The sequence below is a fragment of the Microcaecilia unicolor genome, chromosome 6 (genome assembly GCF_901765095.1).
Source record: "Microcaecilia unicolor chromosome 6, aMicUni1.1, whole genome shotgun sequence".
NCBI lineage: Eukaryota > Metazoa > Chordata > Amphibia > Gymnophiona > Siphonopidae > Microcaecilia > Microcaecilia unicolor.
The window spans coordinates 153,794,362-153,807,539 of NC_044036.1; the positions used below are offsets into that span (position 1 = coordinate 153,794,362).

At 40.9% G+C, this 13,178-nt stretch overlaps 1 protein-coding gene across 1 annotated transcript in view; it reads right to left on the reverse strand.

The window, feature by feature from the left end:
• The window catches only part of PTPRG (protein tyrosine phosphatase receptor type G), a 708,710-nt gene that overhangs the window by 645,749 nt on the left and 49,783 nt on the right, over positions 1-13,178 (reverse strand).

Genomic DNA, 13,178 nt, shown 5'->3' on the forward strand with positions numbered 1-13,178 from the left:
CAATTAACCAGTCGTTGAGTTGAATGCAGACTGTCTTTCTATAAGTTCTGCTAGGAAAGGAATGTTAGAGACTGGTCGGTAGTTTTCGAGCTTGTCCTGGTCCAGTGAGATCTTTTTCAGTAGGGGGCAAAAATCAAAGCTCTTTTTAATGTTGTTGGCAGCTGCCCTTCCACAAGAGAGGCGTTATCAATTTTTGTGGCCCCTTCAATGAAGCCTGTGCTTACACACTGTACTATCTTTTCAGGGCAGGGATGAAGAAGGATGGTTGTAGGCCATAGGCCTTTCAGGTTTTTTTCAAGAACTTCCTCTGTGACCTGGCTGAATGAATCCCAGATGGATGTGAACGGTGAGAAAGAGGAAGTGTTCTCTTCATTAGCTGGTGGGAGATTTGACTGGACTATCCGTAGGTCTTGAAGGTGACTAATATTGTTGGCAAATTATGTGGCAAAATCATTGCAGGCCCAATTGTGGCTAGCACCTCTCTCTAGGGCTGTGAGGGTTACATGACTGCCAGGTGCCTCTTGCCTTCGCTTCAGGTCCTTGGTCTGTGCCCTACACCAAAGATCCCTCCACTTTTTCTTGAGGTCCTCCACATCCTGATTCTTGTGATAAATGGACTTGAGACGCTCGGCAATGTAGCGCCAGATTGCCAGTTTGGCATGGACACTTGAAGTATACGCCCAACCACCATTAGTTGCACACCAGCATTTACACCAAGTTTCAGGAGGTGGAAGTGCTGAGCCCAAAGTTAGGTGAGAGATCCGTGCTAAACTAGTAATGTATCAAAGACACTCCAAGTAGTACTTCTTAAAATTTCCAACCAATCAAGCCAGTTTCAATGTACACCATGCTCCCCAACCTTGGATGAACACTAGGGCAAATAATTCTATACTCTATTCCATTATCCCTCTCACCAGAATCCTTTATTCCAGTTGAATGATGATGATTTTACCAAAGAAACTGATGTTTGGTGTACTAAGGGGGGGAAAAAAAACATTTGTAACTGCAAGATCAAGCTTACCACAATGGCTTCTACTTAGGATCAATTATGCAGAAAAAGGAAACCATAAAGGTAACTGTATTATTGCAATAATTGCAAATCTTTCCATTTTTAAATATTTCATAATAGGATATATAGACCTAATATGTAGTACCAATTATATAAGCATAATATTTAGTTACAGAAGAGCAAAAAAATGTATTTTATTTTCCCATACCATAGGCTCAAGGCAGAGAACTTTACATATAATGCTGTTGCTCTTACAGTACAAGAATTACAAACAGCATTCTCTATAATCGCATTAACAACAGACATGTAAGAAGAAATCCAAGGGAATAATTGAACTATGCATAATAAAATCCAAAGTGAGACTGAACAGTGTCAATTAAAATCAAGCATAGCAAATAGGTCTTGTATGCTTTCTAAGGATTAGGTAGTTGCCTATAAATCTTTGCTACTCTGGGATGCTCTTCCAAAGGTTTTTTTTTTTTTTTTCCTAATGTCAGTCAGTCTAATGTCCTCTGTCTAAGGGACACAAAGGAGTGCCTCTGAAGTTTCTTTAGAATGTTAGACCAGCAAACAATCTAAGATAATGGTCAATTAAAAACAAGCACTTAAACTAGAAAAACAGATCTTGAATAGTATTCTAAAACTCACTGGAAGGCTTGGAGTGATATGCTTTTAACCCTGGGAGAATATGAGCAGGAACATCCCAAGGAACTTGCAACCTATACAAGTGAGTTTTTCAAACCAACATTTAACAAATTATGGGCCCTTTCACAAAGCGGCAGTAAGCGCAATGCTACTTTTCTTTTTCTTAACCTTCGCAGCTTCATCACTTTTTAAGTGCAAGAACTCCTAACTGATAGCATAGATGATATTTGGAATATGTTTTATTTTAAGTGCTGAGATCCTTATTTTCTTTTTAACATAGTAGCATAGTAAATGATGGCAGATAAAGACCTGTACGGTCCATCCAGTCTGCCCAACAAGATAAACTCATTTTACATGGTATGTGATACTTTATATGTATACCCAAGTTTGATTTGTCCTTGCCTTTCTCAGGGCACAGACCATAGAAGTCTGCCTGGCACTGTTCTTGTACTAAAAGTTCTGAACATTCTGGAATCCTAAAGAGTTACAAGATTCTGGAATCCCAATTAGTAGCAACATTCCATGTAGAACCCCAAAGAGTAACATAGTAAATGACAGCAGATAGACCTGTACGGTCCATCCAGTCTGCCCAACAAGATAAACTCATTTTACATGGTATGTGATACTTTATGGGATCTGCGTTACAAGACGTATGAGGAGAGACTTGCTGAACTAAACATGTATACTCTGGAGGAAAGGAGAAACAGGGGTGATATGATACAGACGTTCAAATATTTGAAAGGTATTAATCCGCAAACGAACCTTTTCCGGAGATGGGAAGGTGGTAGAACGAGAGGACATGAAATGAGATTGAAGGGGGGCAGACTCAAGAAAAATGTCAGGAAGTATTTTTTCACGGAGAGAGTAGTGGATGCTTGGAATGCCCACCCACGGGAGGTGGTGGAAATGAAAACGGTAACGGAATTCAAACATGCGTGGGATAAGCATAAAGGCATCCTGTGCCGAAGGAATGGATCCTCAGGAGCTTAGTCAAGATCGGGAGGCGGGGCTGGTGGTTGGGAGGCGGGGATAGGGCTGGGCAGACTTATACGGTCTGTGCCAGAGCCGGTGGTTGGGAGGCAGGGCTGGTGGTTGGGAGGCGGGGATAGTGCTGGACAGACTTGTACGGTCTGTGCCAGAGCCGGTGGTTGGGAGGCAGGGCTGGTGGTGGGGAGGTGAGGATAGTGCTGGGCAGACTTATACGGTCTGTGCCTGTGCCAGAGCCGGTGATTGGGAGGTGGGGCTGGTGGTTGGGAGGTGGGGATAGTGTGGGGCAGACTTATACGGTCTGTGCCCTGAAGAGCACAGGTACAAATCAAAGTAGGGTATACACAAAAAGCAGCAAATATGAGTTATCTTGTTGGGCAGACTGGATGGACCGTGCAGGTCTTTTTCTGCCATCATCTACTATGTTACTATGTTTATACCCGAGTTTGATTTGTCCTTGATTTTTTCTCGGTTGCCTTCTCTCAGGTCATTGTATATTGTTCACACCCTCCCCACCCTACTTCTTTTGTGGACTACAGCCTGTACAAACATTTCTTGGGTTAATTCCCTTTTTTCATCTATTTTCTTGCATTTGATGGCATGTTTCTTGCCAGCGTTATCTTGGATCGTATAATTAAAATTTCTATAAATACATTAAAAAAAAAAAAAAAGATATTAAATTTTTTTTTTTAAGTTGTGGATCATTATGCTCAGTAACGCAATCAGCTAACCCTTTATGCCCCCTCAGACCTGGCATTAAAGTCCTGGCATTGTGCTCAGCCATTTCTATGCAGTCAATGGCCTCATTAGCAAAGATTTAAATATTCTTTTTACACTGGCTATCTCAGCCCCAGAAGACAACTACTTGCTGGATTATGATTCATGCCCCCCCCCCCTTCCACCTGTTACCCCAGTTTTATTCGGTACACCAATGGAGGCAATTCAAAAATTTAGGAGTTGTTTTAGATTCAAATCTTAAATTTTCTGCTCAGATCTTCTCGGTCTTGAAAAATGGCTGCTGTGGTAGCTCAGCGGTACTTCCTGTTTAGTGAGCGGCAAGCCCGCGTTGGGCTTACCACCACTTAGTAATAGGGGCCCTAAGTGACGAAGCCCGATCAGATGTTAATGGCCTCAGATCGATTTTTGCCTTAACTACAGTATACCTAATTATCATCTGCAAACATGAAAACGTCTTAAGGGAATGTGATTATACAGATTGTTTCCCTTAAGACTTTCAAACTTTTGTGATATCACGTAACAGCTAAACATAAATATTAAACAGTAAGAGATAAAGAGCTGATCCTCACGAAATACCACATTCAAACTCCCCAAAACGTGAACACGGAGTCAATTATTATGACCCATTATATTGTCTTATGTAAAAAAAAAAACACATTTATTTACTCATTTAATTTATTTTATTTATATCTCACATTATCCCGATAGATCAGGTTCAATGTGGCTAACAACTTATTGTGAGTAACGGTACAAAACGTTATATGGGATAATATACATTAAGTAGTAACAACAAAACATTAGGCTATTGCTCTTGCTTTTATGAATCCATCACCACTCATGAATATTCATTGTGGAATAGTCTGAAAACCTGACTGGCTGGGGTCCCCTGGGACAGGTTTTGGAACCACTTCCTTAAGAGTCTCTGGCTCAATGCACCAACCCCCTACCCTCCAAATCAGCATTGTGAGGAAGACTTCCCCCTCCACCGCAATTCTGCATTGTGATAAGGTCTCTGGAATCTCTGCAGACACCCTAGTAAGATAATACTGTTGGGGATGCCCAAGTTGCGAAATTTAAGTCCTTAGAGATGGTCGTCCCCGATTTTCGGCGATAATGGAAACAAAGGATGCCCATCTCAGAAACGACCAAATATAAGCCTTTTGGTCATGAGAGAAGCCAGCATTCGTAGTGCACTGGTCCCCTTCACATGCCAAGACACCAACCAGGCACCCTAGGGGGCACTGCAGTGGACTTCAGAAATTGCTCCCAGGTGCATAGCTCCCTTACCTTGTGTGCTGAGCCCCCAAAAACCCACTCCCCAGAACTGTACACCACTACCATAGCCCTTAAAGGGTAAGGGGGGGGCACCTACATGTGGGTACAGTGGGTTTCTGGTGGGTTTTGAAGGGCTCACATTTACCACCACAAGTGTAACAGGTAGGGGGGTGGGATGGGCCTGGGTCCCCCTGCCTGAAGTGCACTGCACCCACTAAAATTGCTCCAGGGACCTGCATACTGCTGTCATGGAGCTGGGTATGATGTTTGAGGCTGGCATAGAGGCTGGAAACAATATTTTTAAAGATGTTTTTTTTGAGGTGTTAGGGGGTTAGTGACCACTGGGGGAGTAAGGGGAGGTGATCCCCGATTCCCTCCGGTGGTCATCTGGTCAGTTCGGGCACCTTTTTGAGGCTTGGTCATAAGAAAGAAAAAGGACCAGGTAAAATCGTCCAAGTGTTCGTCAGGGACGCCTTTCTTTTTCCATTATCGGTCGAGGACGCCCATGTGTTAGGCACACCTCAGTCCCGCCTTCCCTACTACGCCTCTGACACGCCCTCATGAACTTTGGTCGTCCCCGCGACGGAAAGCAGTTGAGGACGCCCAAAACTGGCTTTCGATTATGCCGATTTGGGCGACCCTGTGAGAAGGATGCCCATCTTGTGATTTGTGTCAAAAGATGGGCGCCCTTCTCTTTCGAAAATAAGCCTGAAAGGGGCCTTTCTCATTTAATGCTAAATCAAGGATTGAAGCAGAAGAGGTGCAAGTACCAGCCACACTTTTTCTTTTTCTTTTTTTTTTAATTCATAGGCTCCTTTGCAACCATTCCCAGCTCACTCAGTGGGCTGATGATCCCAGGAGGGAGTTAACACCATCAACTGGGGTGCTGTTAGCATTCAATAAATAATGTAGCCTGCCAAGCTTAATGCCAGCAATGTTATTCATTTAGCATAATAATGAGCTGCTTTGCATGCATTTGCACGTTTCATAGCTCATTATTTAAACTTGCATTGTAATAAAAAGAAAAACTTGTGTTAAGCTACATTATTGGCAAATAACATACTTTATTTCCCTAACACAGCCTAGTAAATAAGCGTAAACTTTGAAACAGGATGGATGCTGTCAACCACAAGGAGGATCTAATCATGGGGGCGGGGGGGGGGGGGGGGGGCATTCATCCACTATATATATTTAAAAAAAACTCAAACCAAAAAACAAACAGCATTCTTTAAAAATGGAAAGACATCATCTTAAAAGTGAGGTATTCATTTTGTGCAAGGGTTTCAACAAACCAAAGGTCCCTCTTATTAGCCCCAACAGGAAAGGATCCAAAGAATTTGTAGGCTGCATGTTTCCTAACAAGGTTTTAGTTTGTTCAGATAATATCAGATCAAGAGCTACAAAATAAACAAGGCTTAACAGTGGTTCTGTTGGGAAAACATGAAGCACTACCAATGAAGGAGCCTAGACCAAGGGTTGTCAATACAGTCCTCAGAACATCCCAGCTAGTCAGGTTTTCAGGATAGCTACAATGAATATGCATGAGCTAAACTTGCATGTATTTCCTCCATTATATGCAAATCTGTCTCGTGCATATTCATTGTGGGTATCCTGAAAACATGCTGGCTAGGTGTGTCCCGAGGACACTTTGACTCCACTACAGATGGGAGGGCAGCAGAGAACATTCTCAAACCATGGTGGGGGGTGGGGAGGGAACCATAATCATTGCGTTGTAACTAGCCATGGTGCTTCTCCCCTATCCAAGGCCTTTAGGCAAAACAACAAAAGTGAGAACAGATAAATGTGATCTCACATGGAGTTAAATAGAAAACAGAAAGATCATACAGGAAACAATATCCTCTGAAGCAATAACGTGGAACAGAAAGAAGAAAGGGCACCAACAGACCTTTTTGAGCAAGGAGGAAGGGTTGCCAATACTTACCAGTTGCCTATCAGATCTTCGAAAGCTGAACATCACAGAACATACTAGGGCAACATGACATGCATCTAATCATTAACGTCCACAGTGTGCTCTGTGTTACAATGGCAATCCCTGCTCGTTAACACTTTCACAAGCATTAATCAGTATACTGGATACTTCAAGCTGACAACAATCGTCTTCACCAGCAGCTGCTGGCTGTTGTCACAATGCTCGAACTGCTAACCTGAGGAAGGATCGAAACTTGACCATGTCGGCAGCAAGTTTGAATGCAGACAGCAGTGTTTAAGTTAAGTGCGTATTGGTGCTATATAATATATGCACATTGAAGGAACATATCACAAAAAAAACAACAACTATAGAATAGTATATGATAAAACCAAGATCAATGATGATTCAACAGTCACTGCATAAAGAAAATGGAATGCTTTAAGTCTGCCATATTCTGATGCTCATCACAAAAACCTTTTACAATACTATATGTATATAGTTAGTGACTCGCTGAGACAAGTGATTGAAAAAGGTGGTTGATTTGTTGGTTGATTTCCTGGGATTTATATGATGACACTGATGTGATATCCCCGCATTATAAGGAAAAATTATGTTCTTACCTGATAATTTTCTTTCCTTTAATCATACCAGACCAGTCCAGACTAATGGGTTGTGTCCATCTACCAGCGGAAGGAGACAGAGAAAATAGTTCCAAGTAAACCGCCCCTTAAGGGTACCGTGCAGCCTGGAATGTTCAGTATTTTGAATAGCCAAGCAATGGTGCTCTGAAGTCTAGAAGAAAACACAGTTAATACCAAACAGGCAAACTCTTGGAACCAATATGCAGAACCTCACTGTTCCTGCTTGGCCAAAGGCAACTGCAACCTCCCCTCACAGTAAAGTAAGCGGGAGGGAATGGTCCATACTGAGCTTGCCCATGCACATAAAGATCTACCCCTGAATCCGGGGAAAGAACTCCGTGATCCCAAGTAACAGGAGTCATACAGAGCTGGCACAACAACAACAAGTGGCAGGAGACTGAATAGAGAAGATGAAGTAGGCAGTGCTGTAGGACATCCCACCATATTGAAGCGTTGTGGAACAGCCAGGGGTACCTAAAAGAAACAACGTTCTGACAGACTTTAGCCAGGGAGGACATTTGGACTGGTCTGGTATGATTAAAGGAAAGAAAATTATCAGGTAAGAACATCATTTTTCCTTCCTGTCATAGACCAGTCCAGACTAATCGGATGTAGCAAAGCAGTTTCCCAAAGGGGGGGGGGGGGAGAGAGAAAATAAGAATGAAGAAGGTTGAAAATCAAGAAAGCTATACACACAGCAAACAACTGATCAGCAGAAAAGGATTTGAATACCCGAACCACCAAGCTACCAAAATGGAACACGGAGTTCTTTCCCCGGATTCAAGGGTAGATCTCTATGTGCTTCGGCAAGCTCAGTGGACCATTCCCTCCCGCTTACTTTACTGTGAGGGGAGGTTGCAGTTGCCTTTGGCCAAGCAGGAACAGTGAGGTTCTGCATATTGGTTCCAAGCGTTTGCCTGTTTATTAACTGTGTTTTCTTCTAGACTTCAGAGCACCATTGCTTGGCTATTCGAAATACTGAACATTCCAGGCTGCATGATACCCTTAAGGGGCAGTTTACTTGGAACTATTTTCTCTGTCTCCTTTTGCTGGTAGATGGACACAACCCATTAGTCTAGACTGGTCTGGTATAGATGACAAGGAAAATAGTGTTCTGATAAATTACAAAAATAATGAAACAGGAAAATAAAGCTTCCCACTAAAATGTAGTTTATGTTCTGGAGGTGTATTTTTCCACTATGTACATGCATGGGGAGGAAGAAAGTTATTCCACCTTTGTCAGTCGTTGCATCTTGCCACTTGGAAAGCACATCCTCATGGGCAATGAGAATTCTTCACCTCGTTATCTAGGTTATGCCATAGCAAACTCATCATGCAATAAGAGAACAAAATTTGCATTAATTCATGTCATCTCTGCACTTCCAAGTTTACACAATTTAACCTGAAGAAATCTTGAGTGCAAGGTGAGAAGAAAACAAATCCCAAATTCAACCTGTGAAATTAAGTCAACGTGGATAAATTCATACATCCTTCAATGATCAATAAGAGTCTTATTTTTTAAAGCCTTTTGGCTCTTACACAAATGTATAATACAGCCTATTTATTAACAAATATTTTGCCCTCATAAGCACGTCACATTTTATTTTTAACCTATGATGGCATACTCCATAATCTGGTCAATGGCAACGTTCTTGACCGTTTCGTTTCCAACTCCCCTTTGCAAAAATTTCCTGCACTTCTTCTATTATAAGTACTTTACTTCTGTGTATAAATTAAACCAGGGGCGTAGCCAGACAACAGATTTTGGGTGGGCCTAGGCAAGAGGTGGGTGGGCACCAAGTGTTCTCCCCCCCCCCCCCCCCCCCACCACCAAAAAATATCTCAGCTGGTGGGAAAACACTTCTTTCCACCTTGGCAGTCCACAGCAAGCATGTGCTGAAAAATGAGCATGCTCAGGTGCCAGTATTGTGGAGAGTAGTGTTTTCGTTACCATCAGGGGGAAGTCTTCAGCTGGCTGAGTTTGGGATCCCCACCAGCTACCGCTAAACATGTGTTACTGTTGGGTGGGCCCAAGCCCTAAATTGGTGAGCCCTGGCCCACCCAGGCCCACCTGTGGCTACGCCACTGAATTAAACTGAACATGTACAGATTTCAGCTTTATTTTTAACCCAGCCAGTTGGGTTTTCTGGCTATCCACAGTGAGTATGTATAAGATAGATGTGCAAACTAAGTAGATAGTGCATGCCCATATCTCTCATTTGTATTCATTGTGAATATCCTGAAAACTTGACTGGCTGGTGAGCCCCAAGGACAAAGTTGAGCAGCACCGAGTTAGGGGACCAAAGATTTCCAGTTGAGAAACCTGATCTATAGTATAGAACTTAAACACAAGTCTGTAATTTACATTTCACATCCTGCTAGATGGAAGAATTCAAAACCAGGTTTTGAACTTGGCAGGTTGATGGAACTGTTGCTGAAACCTATCACATGCTCAAAAAGTCTATTTGTGTTTTGCAAGGTCTCGTCCCCTTGATGAACCCTTTTTTTATTACAAATATTGAGGGGGGGGGTAGATTTATTCATGCTTTGAGATAACTTATTGTGCTGAATATTTGCAGGGTAAATGAATGCAGACGCTAAAGCTTCATGGAGATTAGAGGACTGCCAAGGTCTTCACTATATCAACAGCTTCAGTCTAGCTTGTTCCCAAAAAGCCTTGACAGAATTATCCTAGTAAACCTAGCACTTCAAAACCAAATTAGGCCATTGCCGCATCAGGTATAACTTTAAAAACTTTAGTTTCCCTATACCTTCTGGAAGCAACTTCCATGGTTACATATTTATAAAGCAATTTCCAATGGACCAGTATACTCCACCTTCATTATAACCAAACACTAAGATAACTCTAAAATGATTCTGTTGAGAACGATAAAAAACATAACAGATGTTAATGCAGCTGAGAGCGAAATGACAGCCATCCTGGGAGTGAGTTTTATAACAGTCTTACCATTATGGACGACGATACTAAAATGTTTATCAAGAGATATTGCATACAAGGGAAGTCAAACTATTTAAAGCCAAATGCCAGTAACAGTTTACCTGCTAATTTGCTTTCCTTTTTTAAACACATTTGCTAGGATTAAAGGCAACTGCCAAGACCACAATTTATCAGCACTAATTTAGCGACCCATAACAAATACTTCTCAGCCCAAAACAGCCAAACATTCAGGAAACAACGTTTATATTAACCTCTTTATTAGGATTTTCATGGTCATTGATTGAGTTGCAGTGTATGAGAGAAAAGGATTTGTTCTGTTTCAGGGCACACAGAAGCAGTCACGGAATTTGCTGGCAGCAGCACAAAGGAGTTTTGTACAGCATGACAGTATTTCTTAGTTTTCTAGGTTTCCTCAACCAACATGATAGTCCATCATTCATAGGTTTTCCATTCTTTCAAAGTGCCTGATGGTAAACTATGTCTCCTCCAGCTCTGAGCAGAATGATATCACTTGAAATGCATCATGGGAGTCTGCAATAGAGCTCTTAGAAATGAAATGCAACCAAACTGTCCTTGTATCATTACACACCTAACACAAACGAGGCATCAGAAAACAATTACAACAGTCCACACACCTAACAAAGGGTGAAGAAATGTTTTTATTTCTGTGGTTTGTCATTTGTATGACTTATCCTTCAAATACCACCTTGCACTTTTAGTGTAATATATTTTAGAGATTTTACATTTTCAATTTAAAAAAATGCAGTCTCAGATTCTGTAGGAGACATTAAGCTGATAATCAACAAATTAAAGAGCTGCAGGATTACTGCTTCAGCTCCAAGATATAAATGGTTTTAGATTTCCCTTTGGAAATTAGACAACTCAATTTTAACTGCATGCATAAATTTGTAGGTATATGAGCAATTGATTAAATGCATTCAAAGTGCGCTTAAACACAGGTCCGCCACAAACATGAAAAGGTCCCAAAATTGAGAAAATTCTGTTTTAAAATAGCTATCATGAACTAAACTTTTCTTCTTCTTCTTTTTTTTTTTGCCAAGCGCTCCTTTAGATCAGTTACTTTATCCGTGGTTAACGTTATCAGTTTCAGTCAGATCAAATTTTTTCTGTCATCTATCGCTACTTAAGAACTACACTTGCCTGCTTTAATTACAGTAAATCTTTGGCCCTTTTCTCTCTTTCATACCTTAAATTACAAAAGCAATAGAAGCTAGAAGGGGATATTGTTCCCATAAAAGATTAACACATTCCTTACATCAAATACAACTTTGCAGCTTCCAGCTTAAAGCTGTCTTTGCTGATGAACAGAAACAGCTTGGAAACAGCCTACAATGAGATGAGGGTTTGAATCCTTCACAATAAACAAAGCTTTTCTTTTTCCCATTCACGTTTTTTTTTAACCATCTTAGGGCCCTGTTTACTAAGGCGCGTTAGCCTTTTTAACACACCTACACAATTAGGGCACGCACTAACCATGTAGATGGCTATAGGGATATTGCAGGCGCGTACACGGTTAATGCCTGTTAAAAAGGCTAACGCGCCTATAACGCGGCTTAGTAGACAGGGCCCTTAATGTTTTATGCAAACAGGTTTCCTTTAATAATGAAACAAAATCAGAAATACACTGATCATGTGAACAGTTTTATTATATAAAGTACATTTACCATAACAATTGGTAGCCCTATCCAGTAGAAGCGTGTCTTAAGGCCAGGCATTCAGTACAGCAGGGAAGTAGGAGTATTATTATTATTTATTACATTTGTACCCCATGCTTTCCCACACACAGCAGGTTCAATGCGGCTTACATAGTAAATATAATTACAAAGTATTGTAAGGAGAATATTATTAATTGTAATAAACATAGTAATAATAAGGTTTTAAGAAAATGTGAATTGAGCATGGAAAGGTAAACAAGGTATGATGATCAAAAGGAAAGAGATAGGGAGGGGTATGGTGTAGGGAGATGGAGAAAAGAAGACTGGGGTATGAGTATAAGGAGTTTGGGAGACATGGTTTAAGGTATAATCATCATCAGAGCAGGAGATGTATGGGAGTATATGAAAAGAAAGGATTTTTAAACAAAGCCCAGTGCTATTTTTTTTTACATGAAGTTGTGTAATAGCACATTTAAAACACACAGAAAAAAAAAAAACATTTTTTCACTCAATGTATAGTTAAGCTCTCACTGTTTGCGCAAAAGATAAGAGCAGTAAACATAGCTGGATTTAAAAAAAAGATTGGGATAAATTCCTGGAGGAAAAGTCCATAAACTGTTATTAAGATGGACCTGGGGAAAGGCATTGCTTTATCCTTAGGAGTGAGTAGCATGGAAGCTTGCCATTTACTGGAACTCTGCCAGGTATTTGTGACTTGGATAAGACACTGTTGGAAACAGGATACTAGGATAGATGGACCCTTGGCGTGACCCAGTATAGCAACTCTAATGTTCTTATCTACAAATATTGCAAATCCAGATTATCTTTTAACAAAGTTTACTTAAAGCAGGAATTTCTCCTGCACACACAAAATAAAAAAATTAAAATTAAAAAAAAAATTAAAATTTTAAAAATTAAATTTAAAAAAAAAGTCACGGGCAAGAACATTCACCTTAATTCACCTGAAATAATGCTGACACAAATGGATTGCTCTTTGGAGATTGTTGATACCTGAGGTTCAAAAGACAGTGTGACCCCTCGAAAACAGAGGCTAGTTAAATTTTGTTTCACGTGCTTGCATACGATATACTAGCTTCATTTCATTTTAAAATACAAAGGTTTTGAAAGAACGCAATTCAGACACTGGTGACCCACACAGAATGGAATACAGCAATTCGATATCAAAATCTACCTTTAAAAAAAATGGCGTCGGTGTGTTTTTGACGCGTGCTGATGCCCCCCTTTACCCCAGAGGGTAAAAGGCAGGTTTTCAGTTTTTCAGGAAATGGCCATGTGGCAAGTGAAGCACTTGCCACGC